Raw genomic sequence first — 20,862 nt, 5'->3', positions numbered from 1 at the left:
TTGAAGTCATGTAGAGAAGTTGATGAAGAGGATGATGAATTGAATTTAACTGAATATATATTGAGAAGAAGAAGAAAATGAAATAAAGTAAATAAATAATAAAGTTGGGTAGTCGGACCGTGGAGTGATACTTGATTTGTGGATCAGCTGCCTTTAAGATATTCCGAAGTTTTGGTTTCGACAAGTTTTCGAGACCGAGACCTGATTTTAAGGTATTGATGTCTTTTCACTAGAGAAGTCTTCAAATTAGAGCAGTGGTGGACAACCTTTTATTTTCCGGGAATCCTCAATAAAAACCGTACACAGCACATGTTTCATGGTCTCTTGTGTACCTCGGCGCACAGATTTCCCAGCATTGAATTAAAGTATTGATGTTTAGGTTCCTTAAAACTAAAATCTTGCAGTTCATTTTCTCTAAAACCTTAATTCTCTTACATTTTACACGGTGCCACTATCAATTCAACATCGTGACATGTCTCGATTCTTAAGTAATATAAATGCCTATACATTAAGTGTAGATGAATGAACAAATATATTTTAGTCTCTAATTGATTGATTTTTATTTTCATTTCTCACTTCTTCACTCGTTTATTATTTCTCCTTACTGCCTTGCTTCTTCTTGTTGCTTCTTGCCTTCATCTACTAATGTAATTATTGATCTTATTGTTGGAATTTTTTTGTTATTTTTTTTTTAAGAATTTTAATTTTGTCTGAATTTTATTTAGTTCTTTTTGATGGTAATTAATTCTTTGTGTCATTTCTGAATGTTAAGGTTTGTCACTTATAAGAGAATTAATAAAAATTTAAGTTCAAGCAAAAAATAAGATTTTTAATAATTTTCAGCTTTTTACATTTTTTTTAGTAGTTTTAATAAAATATTGTGGTGGCCACAGTGTGGCTCCGATTTAATGTCAGATTCGATTTGAAACTGGCTCCATACCATATTTTGAATCGATATATCGATTTGTGCTATTCGGGTTAGTATTTAGTGGGCAAAATAATACACCTATCTGAAATGCTCTCTTCGGATAGCTTAATAGCACAAAAAATGGTCTTAGTCGATAAACTAGCTTCATATATAACAGCATGTAATATTCTAAAAATTCCGAAAAAGTATTTAAATCTTCAAAAAAATATCAAATATACGACATGAAAAGCATCCATCAAGGAAGCAATAGCAAAACTGAACCAAATTGGAAAATGGAACAAACATGAAAATGAGCCAAACTTTTACATGTTCTTCTTTCTTTATCCATCTCCACATATATTTTCTTCTCCGACATTTAAAGCTTTAAGTCTCCAAAAAAAAAAAATCAAAAAATTCAAAAATTTATCAAATTTTAAAATTCAATAAAAAAGTTGCAAAAAGATATTCGCCGAACGTGGGGCTCGAACCCACGACCCTGAGGTTAAGAGCCTCATGCTCTACCGACTGAGCTAGCTCGGCTGTTCATTTGCTTGTAATGCGTTGGCTCTATCACAAACTATTTCTTAAGGAACTCAAAATTATAATAAAAATTCTCAATAAATTAGCGCGAAAAATTCGAATATATTTGTTCAGATGTTTAATGCTGTCTGGAAAATAATTTTCTTATGAAGGTCAAATTTGGTGATAAAAATACAAAATTTAAACACCTGAATAATCTCAATGTGTCCTTCAGACACTTTTTATTATCGACATTAACTCTAAATTAAGATCGGTACAAAAAATATGTATGCTAATAAATTGAGATGAAAATGAAAAATTAACACATTAAGTTTCAAAAATAAATTTTGGTTCAATTTGGATATTTTCAGTTTAATTATTCAGCAATGTTTATAAAATATACTTTTTTGTTCTATTTGGATTACTTTTTATTAAATTGGTGCTAAATTGCGATTTCTCTCTTCAGCCCGAGTCAGTTTGCCGGCACAGGGCTCCATGTTGTAGTTGCTTAAAAATACATATGTGGTTCTAGTCAGAGCTCGAAGTCGTTCAAAATGTATAAGGAGTCGAGTTGACTTGACTGGACTTTCCGTACAAAATAAGAGTCAACTTCGAGCATTAGGTTTAGTGAATTCCATGTTGCTAGCTTTAGGACTATTGGGTTTCCTCCCTACCAGCTTACTAACCAGTAGAACTTAAACTCATTTGTGTCGCTCGGACACAACGTGTGATGTATTAATTTACAAATTTATAATAATTTTTGCGTGAGACCTGGCGTGAGATTTTAAATTCCAGATTTTTTTAGTGTCATAGCAAGGAATCAAAGTTCTGGATAAAATCGTTCCATATAAATAATTTTATGAACCTTTATATTTTATAATTTGCTTTCTTAAAAATACAAAAGGTTCATACCTTAGTCGTGCTGTTGATTATCGTGAAGTCCTATTAGGAGACATGGAAAAGGGATGGGGTCGACCCAAAAACACTGAAAATCCACTCTCTTTCTGGTTACTTTCCTCTTGTCTGGTCAAAAATTTCAGTTTTAAAATTTCTCTCAAATTTCTCTACAGTTCTTATTTGTCGAATTCCAAACTGATCTACGTGACTTATCTTACATGTCATTCTCATCATGCTTCCTTCCTGCCTTTAAAAATAATAAAATTATCATACTTACATCCCTCTGCAGATGTATTCCTCTCGATTGATCACCTTTCAAATATTTCCATTGGGTTGTTATGTCCTTAAAGAAGAAATTTGTAGCACAAGGGTTGGTTATAAAAAAAAATTTCAGAAAAGGTAAAAAAATGTCAATTTTAATTATTTATGTGAATTTCTTTTTAACTTAATGACTTGAAATGAATGAAAATTTTTTATCAAAAGAATGTGAACTGAAGCAGAGATAGAAATGACATATATGAGATTTAACTGACCAGTATATTAAAATGAAACATGACACTTTTGATAATAAGTTTGTAATCAGGGATCAGAAAAAAAATATGTAAATGATTTGAAATGTGTGAGAAAAGGGTCTGAAATGTTTGTAATTTGATAAATGAGACCAACTAGAATTTTGATACTGACTAGTCTTTTTTGGCAAGATTCAAAGTCGATTTTCATTTTATATTCAGAAGTCATGTCAACTTGAGTCGACTTTGAGTTCTGGTTTCTAGATTTTTGGAATCCAAACTATCCAGATTTATGCCAATTCTGCCCTATTAAATTTCCTAGAAGCCGACAACTGCAGAATTTGATTAAGGTAAAGAGAGCATTTATAATCCCAAAATAAAATATTGCACAAAACATCTTTATTCGTATGGTAAATCACGTAAGCATTGAGTCTGATATTCATGCATGTATGCCAGTCACGCATGCCTTACTGAATTCAAAACAAACAAAGAACAAAATCTCATTTTTGTATTGTGCAATTAATAGTCTTATTAAGTCATAAAAGTTCTTATCAATTTATATTATTCATATGTGTCTGTGTGTATGTACAACTGGATATAAATAGAAGAATAAAAAAAAATTAAAACAAATTGAAATTGCTTTTAAATGTGCTCTTCCGTGTTTGGAGTGAAAATGTAAGTGACGAGAGTCAAGCGATGAAATTTGGTGGCTTTTTTGGATGTTTTTTTCAGCTATATCTTTCCAGAATAGCACAAATCCGTTAATGATCGAAAATCCGGCCCTTTCTGATTCGGATTAAATCCGGCACCATGCCAAAGACGGATCGATCTGATTTCAGACTTTTGATCGATTAACCAACTTATTTATGACCATTCCTACATTTTTTACCCTATAAAAGTCACTCAATCATGCAAAAAAAAATTCGAGTTCAAAGATTCCTTAAATCTCAAAATTTATCACTTTTGTGTGAAAATTTACAGATTATTGAAGACAAATTTGAGATCTTCTCCAGCAAATATTTACTTTAGATACTCTTTTTTTTGTCATGTCTTGCTTACATTCTCACATTTTCACATATTTGCATTTTTCTTTATCATTCCTTACTAAGTTAAGTTACTTTCCATGTTTGCATTTAATATTAGCAACTAAAATAATTATCAGAATTAGAATTCTAGACTTTTTAGCTGTGAGATCAAAAGGAATCTGAATCATTGTGTGAAAACGTGATATTTTTGTGATATCATTTGCATGTTTTCATTACTAAGTGGATTCTATTTGTTTGGAATTGGATGCTGTTATTTTATGCGTCAGTAAAGCAGCACTAGAGCACATCTGCAACGTATAAGTTCAAAATATAATGGAGGTGTCTTGACGGCACTTCAGAGTCTTAAAAGCCTTAGTATCCTAACCATAGTAGATGGAATCAATATACCGATTAGGTAAGCGTTCTCGAGACAGTGACCAAGATTTTTCAGTCCTTCTCGAAATTTGTCAAACATATCTCAAAGCATTTAATTCCCAAGACATGAACTGTTGTCATAATGGTACTCAAAGAGGTACCTATTCTTAAAAAGTTATTACTTAGTTTGGTTTTACAATTAATTTTACATGTTAATTTTAATTCTGTTTTATGGAATTAACTTTTGGTGCATATAAATACGAGTCAGTTGGGAACAATGAAATCAGTGACAAAATACAGTTTGAACTGAATTTTTTGAGTGGTTTTTAGTGATCGTTTAAATTGAAATTTTGGAATATTTTACCCGTAAAGTACGTGGTACAGAATCTGTAACCGACTTGGCTTTAATATTAGTTCTCGTCTGGAACCAGACTCACATTTAGGTTCATAATTTTTGGATATTTCTTAGCCAGGTTAGTTTTTGATGTTTATTTTCTTACAGAAAATGATCACACGAGTAACGAGCCATATTTTAGTAAAAGAGGTAAAAAATGCAGCTATAGTGACTATCAATCGTCCTGAGAAGATGAATTCGTTTACAGCATGTATGCCTCGGTAAGTTGCTCACCAAAAAAAGTTTATCATCAATTCAAATTGTTCTCCTTTCAGGCAGATTTATGACATTCTCAAACACCTTGAATCATCAAAAAATAAAGTCGTAGTCATGCAAGGTGCGGGCAGTCGCGCATTCTGTACTGGCATGGATTTGGGTGAATTTTTCAGAAACAGTTCAGCTGAGTCAAGAATGGCCATTAATACCTATGCATCACATGCAATGAATTTGATATCAAGCTACAAAAAGCCATATGTAGCACTTATGGATAAAACAGTTATGGGAGGTGGTTGCTTCTTCTCAATGTCCTCAAAATACAGAATTGTCACTGAACGGACAACTTTTGCGATGCCTGAAAATGAAATTGGTTTTTTTGTTGATGCCGGTGCCAGTTATTTTTTGCCAAGACTTAAATTTAATCTTGGTTATTACATGGGACTTGCTGGTGCTCGATTACATGGGTATGATGTCAAAAAATATGGACTTGCTTCACATTACATTGAGAGTTGCCTGCTGGAAGATTTCTTAAAATCTGTAGTTGAATGTCAGGATGATTATGATGTTGAAAAGGCGATTCTTGAATTTTCGATAGAACCACAATGCAAGGATTCTGAATTGGATGAGATTCTACCAAAAATAGAAAAATGCTTCGATGGTAACTCAGTTGAGGAAATTTTAGACAATTTAAATGCTGACGGAAGTGAATGGGCGATGAAAACGGTTAAGAAGCTCAATCGAATGTCTCCAACAAGCTTGAAGATATGTCATAGACTTGCTAAAATGGGAATTAAATTGACATTGCAAGAAGTACTTAAAATTGAACAGATTCTTGCATATAACTTAGGTATACAATATCCTGATGATTTTCATGAAGGCATACGTGCATTAATTATTGACAAAGACATGAAACCAAAATGGAACCCAAGATCATTAAAAGATGTGACACATGAGCATGTTGACAAGTTTTTCGGACCAATACCTGAACATATGGAACTGAAATTTGAGATTGATGAAAAAAAGTCAAAATTGTGAATAAAAATTCAATTTAAAATCAAAAATCCCCAAATCAAGTCATTGACTCCCAAAAACACCTTGAACTTCACTCATTCATTCGTTAATCAACACCAATAATCCGCAAATCCTACGAGAATCTACAATAAGTAATAAAAAATCATTCTATATATAACTCACCGACATAACAAATTACTCAGTGAATCTGAACTGCAATATATCCTTCTCTTTTTCTCACATTGTTTATCGAAGCGCCAAATAACGCCGGATTAAAAATAAATCTTAAAATATATAACGAGAATGAGTAAGGTTGTAATTTTTAGTTTAAGGTGCTTTCACATATGTAATTTTATTTATGTTAAATTTTGACGTACGTAATTCTGGTTACGTATTTTGACGTTTACTTAACCTGAATGCAAGAATTGCAATTTCGGCTATTTTTATCACAAATTTCAGCTCCCACAAAATCCCAATAAACCTTTTACACATTTAACATTACGAATTGACATTTGTCGTTAAATAAAACTGCAAAAAAGTGAGAATAAATCATCAACAATAAAAAGTCAGAAAATTCAGAATGAGACACAATACAGCACAATTGTTTACAAGTCTCATTTATATTCATTATTTTTAAAAAAAGGTAGCTTTATGATGCACTTTATACGGTCAGTCGACTGTTGCGTCATGCAATCAATTCACGCAAAAAATGCGCTTAAGTTTTTCAATTGGATAATTCTTAGCACTTTTGTCGTAAGTCAGTCTGAGGCATTCAACAAACCGTAGTTAAAATATGTTACATAATTTCTATGACAAAGTATATATTTTTGGAAAGGCCTTATTTTGTACTATATGAATCCGCCATTTTTGGAATTTTTGAATCGGTTATATCGGTTTTCTATCGGTTCAAAGTAAGGTGGGAAACAATTGCTTATAACTTTTGAATGGATTTATGAAAATTGAAAATTCTTTTTGATTTTAAAAGCCTATAAAAATCAACAGAGCTTTTTGAGGTTTTCAATTTTTTCAATGAACGTTACATCATTTTTGACGACCCCAAGTTTCAAGATTCAAGTGCTTATAACTCGATAACTACAACAGATAATGAAATAATTCTTTTACCAATTGATTTCATTTTTTATGTAATTTAATTAATTGGGAATAAATTTGGGGTTAATTCATAAGTAATGTCACAAAAAACATAATTTGTGATTTTTCAAAATTTCTTTCACTTTTTCACTTATTGTTTGCAATTTTATGCAAAATCTTTAAGTATATTCCTAAAGTACATACAGTTACCTTTAAAATGATGTATAACATGTTTGGGGTTTGTACAAAACTTAGGTCAAAATATAATTTTTATTTTTTTGACAAAATTTATGAATAGTTCTTAAAGTTGTGATAACGGAATCAAATAGCTCTTTTGACGAGCTTTTCAACAATATATAGTTTGTAAAGGTTTACTTGCCTTAGTTTTGAGAAAAATTAAGATTACCGATTCATGGTTGTTGTTGTTGTAAAAAAATTTTAAAACATTTTTTAATTTTTCTCAAAACTAAGGCATGTAAACCTATACAAACTATATATTGTTGAAAAGCTCGTCAAAAGAGCTATTTGATTCCGTTATCACAACTTTAAGAACTATTCATAAATTTTGTCAAAAAAATAAAAATTATATTTTGACCTAAGTTTTGTACAAACCCCAAACATGTTATACATCATTTTAAAGGTAACTGTATGTACTTTAGGAATATACTTAAAGATTTTGCATAAAATTGCAAACAATAAGTGAAAAAAGTGAAAGAAATTTTGAAAAATCACAAATTATGTTTTTTGTGACATTACTTATGAATTAACCCCAAATTTATTCCCAATTAATTAAATTACATAAAAAATGAAATCAATTGGTAAAAGAATTATTTCATTATCTGTTGTAGTTATCGAGTTATAAGCACTTGAATCTTGAAACTTGGGGTCGTCAAAAATGATGTAACGTTCATTGAAAAAAATTGAAAACCTCAAAAAGCTCTGTTGATTTTTATAGGCTTTTAAAATCAAAAAAATTTTCAATTTTCATAAATCCATTCAAAAGTTATAAGCAATTGTTTCCCACCTTACTTTGAACCGATAGAAAACCGATATAACCGATTCAAAAATTCCAAAAATGGCGGATTCATATAGTACAAAATAAGGCCTTTCCAAAAATATATACTTTGTCATAGAAATTATGTAACATATTTTAACTACGGTTTGTTGAATGCCTCAGACTGACTTACGACAAAAGTGCTAAGAATTATCCAATTCAACAAGACGATTTTATTTTATTTTTTTATTATTTACTCAACTCATCATCAGCCGAATATATAAACACACAGACAATCTTCCTGAATTTAGTCGTCGCTTGACTCGTTCAGACTTTATTTTTTGCGCTTTTTAGTAAAGCGTTGACTACGTGCCGAATGAATTCTCGAGGTTGAAAATTTAAAGATTATAAACAGCAAAACAATGAAGATTAAAGTTTAGGACTGTAATGGACATGAATAAATGTCGGTAGCAATGGATTAACACAGACATTTGTCTTTTGTTTACTTTACAGCTCAGCACAGTTGATGTACTTAGATTAGTTAGTTTGTAAACAATCTAGCGTAACTGGGTGAAATTTAATTGATTTTTTTATATTTTACGTACGTAAAATTGTTTTTTACATATCATAATACTTTGTACATATTATAATTACGTACGTAAAACTCTCTTGTGTACGTAATTTTTTGACGTGCGTAAAAATTCGTTACGTACAAATCTTACGTAATTAAATACATAACGTAACCTAAAAATTTTCACTTTTATGTACAAAATTCAATAAAATCTCGTCACAACTTTAATACGTGGAATAATTAATCACTATGGCACATGTAGATCTTTTCAGTTGATGAATATTGAATGCAAATTACATCGATGAATATGGATGAGCCTTTTTTTTTACATCTCTTGCTTTGTCCATGCCTCATTGTGAGTCAATAATATGTGCAATTTCATTTTAAATGCATGTTAGCTTCATCTCACTCACACAGTATTAATGAATAAGCTTTTTTGAATTAATTAACACATGATTTGATGTTAACAAAGGAAGTCTAATTGCTTTTTTATTTAAATTTACTGTTTTTTTGTTAGCTATAGATGAGGTTACTAATTAGAAAGAGAGTGTGGGGATCTAATGTGATGTTGAATATGAATCTTGAGCTAAATTTAGGTTTTAATTTTGAATGAGTTGGAATTTTACGTACGTAATTTTGATGTGTACGTGATTTTGATGTGTATCTGATTTTGATGTATACGTAATTTTGATGTGTACGTAATTTTGATGTGTACGTAATTTTGACGTGTACGGAGAAAATTTACGTACGAATTTTTGATATAACGAACAATAATCAAAAGCAAGCAAAAATATGTCTCAGTTACCTAAATCAACACCATTGCTCAATAATGATCCAACAAGATTGACGCTATTAATAATATATTTTAATAATTACAAAAAAAATGTTAATTACGTTCAATTAATAATGAAAAAAATTAGATAATTTGCTAGATCAATTAAAAAGAATTTATGACTGACGAGCTACAAGCAATCTCAAGCACCAAGTCAACAAGTCTATTAATTCCATCACTTTATTTTAGTTTACATAATTTATATTCTCATTACAATCCAAGTGCTGCTCCACATTCAATGACTAAATGTTAGAATTTAAATTTTTTGAGGTTACCTTAATTGAATTTGGCGCAAAATTTTATTTTGACAGTTATTAAGACTTATTTTATTACAATATGCGAAGACAATTACGATTATTGAATGTGTTTCAATGCTAAAATGTAATTTTTTTAAGATGTGTGTCAAACTTCAATACAGAGCTGGTTCATTTATTGCCTATCTTCTCTCCCTATTCATTGTTTGAAGGATAACAAAATCTCGACTTTCTCCCACCTAAGAGTGTTACAGTCAATAAATGAACGGCTCCATTTACAGGTTGAGATAATCGGCAAATGTCCAGCAAATGATGGTGAAAGACGAGTAGAAGAAGGGCCACCAGTAGGGTTTCTGAAGCCGTTAACGAAAACGGAAAACGGGCCGTTTTTTCGAAAAAATAAAAACGGAAAACGGCCGTTTTTTGCTAGCCGTTTTTCCGTTTTTTAATATGACTTTTTCTCTGAATTTTTGGAAAATTTTCAAAAATTTTCAAAAATTTTCAAAAATTTTATTAATTTTTCGACTCAAAAAATTTTTAAATAATAAATTAAACTAAGAAAATTATTATTCGTCAATTTTTTTGGCCTGCTGTATACTTTTAGAAGTAAATTTTTCATGTACATATCTTGGTAAATCAAAAGGACTTCAATTTGAATGCAACGTATTGTTTCCATTCCATTAAAAAAACGGACCCGTTAACGGCCGTTTTTCAGAAAAAAACGGAAACGGCCGTTTTTTAAAAATGCCGTTTTTCAGAAACCCTAGCCACCAGTGAAAGCTAGCTGTATAAACTGATACATCTCCTTTTACCAACCCTGTCTCCTAATCCAAAGTCAAACCATCCAAAAAAACATCAACAATAAAAATTTCAAAACAATTCCGAAAAATTAAAACAAAACAAAAAACACCGACAAGTTGATGGACATGGAGCCATGCGAGACGCATGTAAATCGTCTGTTTTCGTCCGAAAATAAAAAGTAAAACAGAGCTTAAATAAAAAAAAAGTTTTTAAATATTTACATCTGCAAATTGATTTTTTTAGTTTCAAGAAGCTAGAATTTGTGATGAATTGACTCGATCGATTTACTTTTCTGAAGAATTGATTCTGAAAATAAAAATATATCGAGACATTCCAGTTAAAAAAAATTTGAAAAAAATATTTACTTTTATTTTTTTTTTCGTGGATATTTTTGTTTAAAATGGAATTTTGAAGATGTTTTGAAATTCTTTTCAGACTTGATATTAAACACAGTTCTAAGGAAAAGATATTCGTGGAATTTAGCAAATATTTTGAATCATTCTGGACATTAAAATGTTTGAATTTTAATAATTTGTGCATATTTGGTCAATAGATTCCAAATTTTGAGATTAGAAGTTGGTGACTAGGAGCTTAGCCAGAAGTTTCAAAAAATTGTAGGAGGTTAGACCTTAAACTCCCTAGACATGGGATCGGATTCTCGGTATAACCACCTCCTGGATGCTAGTCACAACACCAAGTGTAGGTGTTGTTGTAGGTGTATTCTGAGAAGCCGTTAATTGAATACGCCCCTGCTTGTAACTAGCAAACAACTATTTTTTTCAAAAATTCAAGCCTCATGAACAATTTGCTGTAATTTACATGTCCACAATATATTTCCTTGAACTCAAACCTTTACCTCACTAACAATTCTGCATGCAGTAACTAATGATGACAATTTCTAGGGCCGCTGTTGCTATCCGACGTGCAATTTGCTCATTCTATCATAAAATAATGACAATAATGCTATAACAATTTGTGTCCGAGAAAGACTTGATGTGGGTTTATTTTTTTTATTATTGAGACAGAAAATTTCTCTTGTGTGCATTTTTTTTTTCCTTTTTTATTCATTTTTTTATTGTAATAAATGAAAGTTTATAATGAACAATAATTGCGATTGCATGCGAAATTTTATTGTTATTGAAAGTGATGACAGACAATTGTTTTATACAAAGGGCATTAATGTGTGTCAATTCTTAGTTGATTCAGAGTTGGACAAGCATGAAGGCGGCTGAAACTGAAAAATCTGATTTAAAGGCACCTGTGAATGCATTGAAATTTCTAAAATACAATCTGAACGCACCTGAATCTCAAAAATTCTAGAGTAAATGCTCATGATCCTCAAAAATTCCAGTGTTAAGACACTTGATCAAAATACCAACCCTGAATATCAACATTTCATATATATTGCAGTCAGAATCGAGTATATATAAACATGTAAATGCGTCAGTTGTGCGTGGGTTCCGCTTGACAACAACAATAAAAAGCAAGATTCTTGAGAAACTGACAGCCATGAAGCAAAAGAATAAAGAGAAAAAATTTATATTTTAAAATGTATAAACAATAAAAGAACAAAAAGATGAAGGAGGAAATGTTAAAAAGAATTGTATGAATACCTTTAAAGACATTGTAAAGGGAATGTTCAGAATTTACATAATAAAATGAGTCTAATTTTAGAATATTTGGTATTAAATCATACCAAAGAGACACCTTACACACATAGCAAGACAAGACAAGATGACACCACAAAAGAAATATTAACTGATAATATTTACACAATTTTACTTTCGCTTCTTATCTTTTCAATTTATTTTTTTTTTTTATCATTTTACAAACTCTTTGTGATCGTTTGTTCTTCTTGTTCTTTGTGATTCTAGCTCTAACAAATTGTTTGATATGCCACAAAGTGTGATAACAGAACAAACAGTTGATAAGGAGTGGAAACAAGCACAAGGGCAATTAAGTAAAACAATAATTGAGTTTCTTTTTTTTTTGCTTTTTGAGGTTCTTGAGATAAAATTCGTCAGAATCTCATACAAAATTTAAATTTTTAAAAACCGTTAAAATTTGAATTTCTGAAAATTGTTTCAAAATTGAACATATTTTTTGGAGTTTCTAACAAAATTCACATAAGGACAGATAACTGATAAACTTAAAATTGTTTTCAATTTTTTGCACGCCTACAGCACGAGATTGAATGTTCAAATTGTTTTGATAACAAAACAAACTGACAAAAACACATTTAAGGTCACTTATCTCGTTTAAATTGAATATGTGCAGCCATTTTTATTTAATATTCTCAAAAATGTGCTATTGAAAAGCAACAACACCGCAAAATTGTCGCGAGATGAAGATTAAGTTGAATGGTTTAAACTCATTTGCATGAACATATCTCGAAATAAGCATAACTAACCCGTTGAATTGTTGGAGCATGTTCTAAGCAAATTATGAATTTTTGATAAAATCTGAGTCAATTCTTAGTTGGTGAGCTAACGACACTGATGCTATGTTCCCATTATATTCTAAGATTGTAGTAAGGTTGGAGCAGCTATGAGCTTGAGTATAAAGTGAGTTCGACATCAACGTTTCGAAGTTCAAGCGTATTCACACAAGAGTTTTCGGTTTCAGGTACTTTCAAACTATAGCTTATAGACTCATGATATAGTCACTAAATGAAAATTCCCAATAAATCAATTTAAATGCCATATTTTCCCATGACAAAAACCAAATCATCTCCAATTGATAAATTTTAATTTAAATTCAAATTTTCTAATGAATGGAATAAAATCATCAATTTATTTCACAACTTCAATTCAATTCAATCAATAAAATTCGAAAAATCAATCAAGCATTCATACAAATCAGCTTCTACGTCAACCAGCAATAAAATCAGCAACACGACAAAAATTACTTTAAATTTGCTAGATTATAAAAATTTTATATTGAAAAACTACTCGAGTTATTGAAATTCTGATCAATTAGTATGGGAGGCATGGAGGTCAATTTTGATTTTTTTTCTGATTTGATAAGAAATAAAAAGAATCAGAAAAATTTCTGGTCTAAAAATAGAAAAAAAGATGATCATAGACTAGCTCGTGAGATTTTGTGTTTTTGTAGGTCATGATTTAGCTTGTATTTAACTCAGATAATTTATTTTACTTAGTTAGACTTGATTTTATTAATAATCAATCATTAATAATTGACATGTAGTTGGCACTTTTGAATGAGAAATATTAAAAATTTATTTAGGGCCTTACAGTTTTTACGAGGTTATTTCTTCGATGGGGATTTCTTACTCCAAAAATCCCTCCCTATTCCCAATTATACGATCTATGACCCTCTTCAACTCTTGGAAGGAAGCTCTAAATAGAGACAGTATTGCACTCGGTATTGGTAATTGGCAGACAGAATCAGCGATAAATCCACCCAGGCGTCATCTGAAGGAAGTCGAGAATCAAAATTGATCTGTTCAGCCAGCTAAGAAATTAAGTGAGAATTTCATCCCAATTTGCGTCTTTAAAGTAAGACTAATGACAAAATATGTAGATCTAAATAGCTTACAAACCTGACCCATCGCAATTCTCGCATAAATTCATTAATTTTATTAATCTGAAAAATGTCAACAGTCCAATAATTTTTCATCGTCAAACAACGAGCTACAGCTGTCTTCTATTAATAACTACAAACAAGCATTCATATCTAGCAGTCAATAATAAAATTGTTCATCCATAAGGGCCATAAAATATAATAAATTTGCTTTAATTTAGGACAAAAAAATTGCTTTTTTAATCAGTGTTGCTAAAACTATGGTTGGCGGTGCAATAAAAAAATGCAAAATTTGGGATTTAAGTTTTGGAACTTAATATTGATAAATCCTAGATTTCAGCATGTCATTTGCTGAATAATTAATTTGAGAACTTCTGGGCGATAGAATAAAAAAATTGATAAAGCAATAGCAAGTAATGTGATATATGCGACGTAAAATTGTAGAAATTGATGGGCTTTTTTCTTCTTACTGCCTTAATCATTTTTGATGGTTTATGGATTGCCAAGACTATTGTGAAGTTAGTTGATATAATTTTATTTCTGTTATAAAACTGATGTTGTAGGTTTTTAAGGGATTGGCCAAGAAGACTAATTTTTTCCGTGGTAAATGACCAAGCCTGTGCATTGATAAAAACCAGAAGTCGAAGTCGACTCGGATATTGATCAAAACTAAGCAAAAATTGACATTAAATGCGCAGGCCTGCCTTTTTTTTGGTTGTACCTTATAGTTGAAGGCCTGCAGCTTTTAACGAACCTTACAGGTTTTACAGTTGCAACTGAAAAATGACTGAGTTTATAGCTTTCAGTTTATATCAACTGAACTTATCCAGCACGTGCCAATATTCATTACATCTCAAGTAACATCGCAAAAAAAAATTACATCCAGAATTTTCTTACCCACCTATATTTACATTAAGTCACAATGTTGACTTTTCAAATGATAAAATCACAGTCGATATTGTTCTGTCAATAAATAAGTCAATATTGACTGCATTTAAAAGAAAGAAAAGTCTCGTATAATTCTGAGTGCTTTTTCAAGTTCCTCATATCAATGATATAATAAATAATAATTGTATTGTTTGCTTCTTGAATTCAATGAACTGCAATTGTTGCTAAGGTTAAGTTCAATGCCTTGCAACTGGAATGGGTGATGTGCTTAGCTTAAATTTGGTACGGTGGCTTTAAACTCATTGGTTCGAAATTTGTCAGTGAACATTAACATTAAATAGAGCATAATTGACATAAAGCTTAGCAAAATTGACTAAAAACTCAAAAATCATCCGATATGCTAACTTGACACAAGTTCCTCACACAACCCAACTCTTATAAAAAAAATTCAATTTTCTCCGTAAACATCCAATAAAAACCGTAATTCCCTTAACAAGCTTGTTATTATCAATAGCTCACAAAAGTCAATTAGTCGTACTAAATTTAGCTCCAAAACGACCTTCATTCTCGTTCAAGTTAGTTTAACAAATAATTTTTTTTTCGGCACTTAACTGAGTGCGAATTATGTACACATATAGCGAAGATGGAAAATAAGAGAAGATTTATAAATAATTATGAACAACAGAACCAGTTCAATACTAGTCGAATATAAAAACGTTAATCAAATAATAAAGCATTCGATTTATAAATTCATAGTTAGTTTAACAAATAATTTTTTTAAACTTCGCGCATTTACTTGTTGCGAATTATGTATATTTTTTTTTTTTTATAGCGAAGATGGAAAATAAGAGAAGATTGAATATAAAAAGATTGAACAACAGAACCAGTTTAGACTAGTCGAGATATTAATCAAATAATAAAGCATTCAATTTAAATTGTCATAATTTTTTATGTAATTTTTCTACTTCATCTCTTGTTGATTTTGTATATTTTGTTACATTTATGAAATTTTACAGGTTGGATAAGATTTGGGTTGCAAAAACTGAGCAAAACTTGACAAAAATTGAACAAAATTTGAGAAAAATTTGATGAAAATTTAGCAAAACTTGACATAAAATGAGCAAATCTTGATGAAACTGAGCAAAACTTGGCAAAAAGTGAGCAAATCTAGGCGAAAATTGAGCAAAAATTGACAAAAATCTGAACAAAACTTGACAAATTCAACAAAATATTTGAAATTTATAAAATGAGAAAATTTCACCTAATCACAAAAAGTCAATAAAAGTCGACCAGATCCTCATCATCACCACTCACAGAGTCTCGCACCAACTCTGAAATCCTCACGAGCAGAAAGTGTATATTTAGTATGATATCATTATTATCAATTTGTCACCCGACTATCTCGTTCGTTAATTGAAATTTCTTTTTCACATTTTATATTTTCGAGGTCATTAGCTCTAGCTTAGCGATAAAAAATAAATTTGATCGTAGGAGTAAACAATATTTTTGATAATAAATTTCTTTATTGAGGTTATCGTTGCTTAATTATAGCCAAATGGTGTCAAATATTTTTGCAAATATTATGATCAAAATAAAAATTGAGGTAAGAGATAAAAAATGTTATCCAAGGTTAATCGTTTTGCAGTTTAGTTGATATTTAGGAATTGATGTGTCTATTTGTGCCAAGTTTCGCTCAATTTTTATCAAGTTTTGTTCAGTTTTTGTCACGTTTTGTTTAACTTTTGTCATTTTCTGCTCAGTTTTTGAATCCCAATGGTTCCCTTTCACTGAATACGATCCTGAACAGAGGAATTTGTCTAAATTTCCCTTCAAACAAGCAAGTAGCTACAAATCTCATTAAATTCTAACCTTAAAATATCAAATTCCTTTCCTCATTAGCAAAATTTCTCCATTTACAGCGAAATTCCAAGCAATTTTCATGTACAGTAAACAACTTCATAATAGCAGCTATCACAATGCTACGAGAAACATTCTTTTAGTTGCACTTAAAGGAAGTTCATAATGTACATGAAAACGTGATCGGAATGAAAATACATTCAGGCATGAGATAATTGTCCCTCATATGAGGCTGAATTTTGTTTGCGTTTTGCTAGTTTGATGTGGGCAACGAAGTGTAGAGTTTGAGATTTAAGTTAATTAAATGCATTTTTGGAGTTCATTATTGTAAGTTTATGAAGTGAAAATTATAGAGTACCTGAATAGCTCAAATCGGTTTATAAATCAGGCCAAAGGCCGGCATGACTCTGACTTAATGGAAGATTTGATTCCTAAGTTGTAGGAATTTGTTAAATAGAAGAAATTCCATAAAGAATCATTGGGGCAACGTCCAGCCTTACTTATTACATAACTCCACTTGAGATGCAATCTAGTACACGAGCTTATAATAACAACTTTTTTATCATTTTCAAAGCATTTGTTTTACATTTTTTTTATCTCTATTTGTTCTCATTTAGATCAACAAATGTGCAACAAAACTCCACAAATGACATTCATTTAAACTTTCTAGACTCTCGACAAACATTTCAACTCTTTCTAGTTTCATCGGCACTTTATGATACAACAGTCGGCTTGTGTCTTTACATTTTGATAAGAAAAAAGGTTAAAAATATTCAAAATTAAATTTTAATGAATAAAAATTCTTTGATTGCAAACTAAATTATTTACACAATTGGCAGACGTAGAGTCTATGGAAATAAATTAAACGAGTGTTCAATGTGATTTTTTTTTCATTGAATATCGAACCGACTTGAACCTCATTCCATTATCTACGATGCGTCCTTGTCATACAGAAAATGAAAAACAATTTTTTTAGTCATTTCTAAGCTTTCAATTTAATACTTTCAAGTATTTTTCGATTTATTCTGTCATTTCTGAACAATTTTTGATTATTTTGACATTTTAATTATTATAACGGTCTGGACCGGTTTCTGGGTCGATTGACTGACTTATGCTATTGCATCTTGAAAGGCACACGACGAAGAAATGACTCCAAATCCGTCGACAGACCGATTTTCCTCTATCCTCATGTAAGGTTCAGTCAAATCATGCCTCACGCCAGAATTAAGCTTGTCGGGGGTCGAATTTTTGGACATTTGCACACTGTGTGCTTTTTGGAGGTCTAAGGCAGATCAAACAGGATCAAAAGTGATAAAAATTATGATTGATAAGTTCCGCACCCTTACTATTATCTCGACTTTGACTTTTTTCATGTCTAATTACTAAAAAATAATTAAAAGTCATTTCAACATTGTTTTTCAATTTGTAATGGTTGTAAAAATATTAGTCATTAAATGTTTTGACTGTGAGCAAGGTAGAAGATATACTCTTGATTGTTGAGATTATTGATGGCCTTCGAGAAGCTTTTATGATTAAATTTGAGAAATCCTCATAAATGCTAACCTCAAAAAATGCATTTCGTATCATAAAATAAGCTCCGAGCTCATCAGCTGACTAAGGTTCACCTAACTCTTCGGCACATTCTTTATTTCAAGACTTAGACTTGTCTCAGGCACTCACCTGAAAATTGCAAAAAATGGTAAGTCGGCTGAGCCTTGATTTGAATTTGGTCAAAACATCAATTAACTTAATCATTCCGCTTAGGCTTTTCAATCTATTCTGAATTCAGGGCTTAATCCCAGTAAAGATAACATCTTCATTAGCGATTGAATAGCCTAAATCCACTTGTCATCCGAGTAGAGCAACATAGTTGCACACAGACGCCTTCTTGACTGTTTTTCAAAACATTTAAATGACGAAATTCGTCGCATCGTGATTTTTGCTTTGTTTACTCCTTATTAAACCACAGGTCACCTAATTGCATCAGGCTAAAAGCTATAAAATAGTATTTAATTGGAAAGTGCAATTTTTTATAGCAAAAAATATAATGAAACAAACAAAAAAACATTAAAAATAGTCATAAAATTTCTTGTTGATTTTGTTTCACTAACTAGACCACAATATTACAAAATTTGAAAGAAGAAGCTAGTTAACAAGCTACAATGTGTTGTGGAGACTTCCATTACTGCAAATGATTTGATTCTAATAACTGCCAAACTGTGTGTTGGAACTAAAGATCTCGGTTTTGATCTCAGGGTATGTCAACGATCCAAAAAGGCATCTTAACTGATCCAACTGATATCAAAACCTTATTTTGAGAACCAACAAGTTCAGTAAAAATTGTCATCCATCATTCATGACATGAGAGTCCAAAAAGTCTGTTTGAGTTTCAAACTTTATCACAGAAATGATTCCTTGTTGTTTTTCTTGTCTTATCATTCCTGTCACAATTTTTTTTGTTCGTAAACAAAGCGATTAGTTCTCAACTCTTTCATCCAAAATTGCGATAAAGTCATTTCACATATTTAAAAAGCGATAATGAGTGTGAATAACAGTAAATAAAAGGACAACAGAAGGAGGGGCTGCTTAAGCTGATAAGGTTCTGTGTTAGATAAAAATAATTGATTCAAAGTGGCTCAAGAGAGTCTGGCGTACGTGCGATCGCGCATAATTCAAATTGACTTACTTCCTATTTTTTTAATTTTTGCGATACCTAATGAGATTTGTTGTTGATACATTCGAGATTGACTGAGCGCTAAGCAGACTTGAAAAAACATTTTTAAAATGTTTTTAATTAAGTTTCCGGATTTTATTTGTTGTTGTTTCAAGCATTGCGGACAGTTGCTTTATTGTAATTGTTATTGAATTGAATTGCATGATCAATTAGGCTTAAATATTTTAAGGTTTAATTCGAGTGCTATTTTATGGGAAGTTATTGTACGAATGGCCCTTTTGACGGACAATACGTGAACGGTCTCTGATTTTGGTGATGTATCATTGTAGGTTCAAGTGTGATGATCATGAGTGGATTGTTGGGATTTTGTTAAATTTTGAATGATTCAAGCAGAAATCGTTAAATATTTTTATTCAATAATTTTCATAGACCTCAGCAAAAATCAAACATTTGACAAAATAAACAACAAATAAGTATTCCATTACTGACCACCTCAACAACAAGAACCTTTAGACTCATCAAATTTCTATTTTTAATCGCATAAACGCAAACTCAGTTCATAAAAAATTCAAACCTTTTATTTCACTTCCACGTATAAAATTACCTTAAAAACAACAGCACAGCAAACAATAGCAACACAAAAGTGATAAAGTAACCGCAAATAAAGCGGCCGGTTACATCACACATTGACTACATGAGGAAGACACAAAGAATGACAGCAAATACTTCTGGAAAGTGATAACAACTTAAAAGTTGAGGAAGACGAGCAGCAAAAAATAAAATGTGAAAGCAAATAATAATTGCGAAAATGCCTCGACTCGCGTGATGTTTTTCATTTTTTTTTTAACATTTACACAATGTTATTCTTATCAGTGAGAAATAACTATTTCATTCTATCTCTGTTACTCGCTTGTCAATTGTACACTCTTTTCTTGTTTCTCTTGTTTTTCAGCTTTCGTGACATAGAAATGAAAAATAAATTAAATAATGATTTTTTTTTTTCTTGGAAGAAGATTTACTTGAAAAATGTAAAAATATATCGAGAATTATGAAACATTTGACCTTGTGGCTATAGACAAACGAACCAGGTGGTGTAGAACTAAAAGCATTAGAATCTATCATAATGTATTTGCTGAAAGACGGACCCGAGTTAATGTCTAGTTGATGTTAATAGTTTTAACGTATTTGTGTCCACTTGGGGGTCTACAATTCATCAAAATTTGTGTAATATTTCAGTATTATGGAAACCATACTTTTTGACCCAAGCTTCGTCATCCATTCTAATATCACACATAATTTTAGCGATCAAACGCTTTAAACTGATCCCTTTTCTTCTGAATACATCCCTGTATTTGTTTGAAAACCACAGAAAAATCGCAAAACAACAACCGCAATATCGCATTTTTGAAAAAAGTGCTGTTGTTTAGAAATCCTATTTACTATAAATCTAGAATTCATTCGATTGTAAAGTGTATTTTGAGTCTAACACAATTACTAGCCAAAAAG

The 20,862-nt window shown here is 30.8% G+C and overlaps 3 long non-coding RNA genes, 1 other non-coding gene and 1 pseudogene across 4 annotated transcripts; 3 read left to right on the top strand and 2 right to left on the bottom strand.

Annotated features, from left to right (window-relative positions):
• Positions 1 to 1,374: 1,374 nt before the first annotated feature.
• TRNAK-CUU (transfer RNA lysine (anticodon CUU)) lies at positions 1,375 to 1,447 on the bottom strand. Its single transcript has one exon. It is a non-coding gene; the product is annotated as a tRNA-Lys (tRNA).
• Positions 1,448 to 4,138: 2,691 nt separating this feature from the next.
• Positions 4,139 to 4,981, top strand: LOC139096885 (uncharacterized). The gene is made up of 3 exons (XR_011545008.1): positions 4,139 to 4,272; positions 4,735 to 4,847; positions 4,902 to 4,981. It is a non-coding gene; the product is annotated as an uncharacterized lncRNA (long non-coding RNA).
• A 56-nt stretch (positions 4,982 to 5,037) lies between these two features.
• Positions 5,038 to 5,877, top strand: LOC139096851 (3-hydroxyisobutyryl-CoA hydrolase, mitochondrial pseudogene; annotated as a pseudogene).
• A 10,598-nt stretch (positions 5,878 to 16,475) lies between these two features.
• On the top strand, positions 16,476 to 17,502 carry LOC139096882 (uncharacterized). The gene is made up of 2 exons (XR_011545006.1): positions 16,476 to 17,009; positions 17,300 to 17,502. It is a non-coding gene; the product is annotated as an uncharacterized lncRNA (long non-coding RNA).
• Positions 17,503 to 17,676: 174 nt separating this feature from the next.
• LOC139096884 (uncharacterized) lies at positions 17,677 to 20,086 on the bottom strand. The gene is made up of 2 exons (XR_011545007.1): positions 18,363 to 20,086; positions 17,677 to 18,064 (listed from the first exon to the last, which is right to left on the bottom strand). It is a non-coding gene; the product is annotated as an uncharacterized lncRNA (long non-coding RNA).
• Positions 20,087 to 20,862: the final 776 nt, after the last annotated feature.

The sequence above is a fragment of the Chironomus tepperi genome, unplaced genomic scaffold (genome assembly GCF_022539635.2).
Source record: "Chironomus tepperi strain 1889 unplaced genomic scaffold, CSIRO-AGI_Ctep_v1 contig_408, whole genome shotgun sequence".
Classification (NCBI taxonomy): domain Eukaryota; kingdom Metazoa; phylum Arthropoda; class Insecta; order Diptera; family Chironomidae; genus Chironomus; species Chironomus tepperi.
The sequence above is the reverse complement of the archived record's forward strand: the minus strand, read 5'-3'. Positions and strand labels throughout refer to the sequence as shown.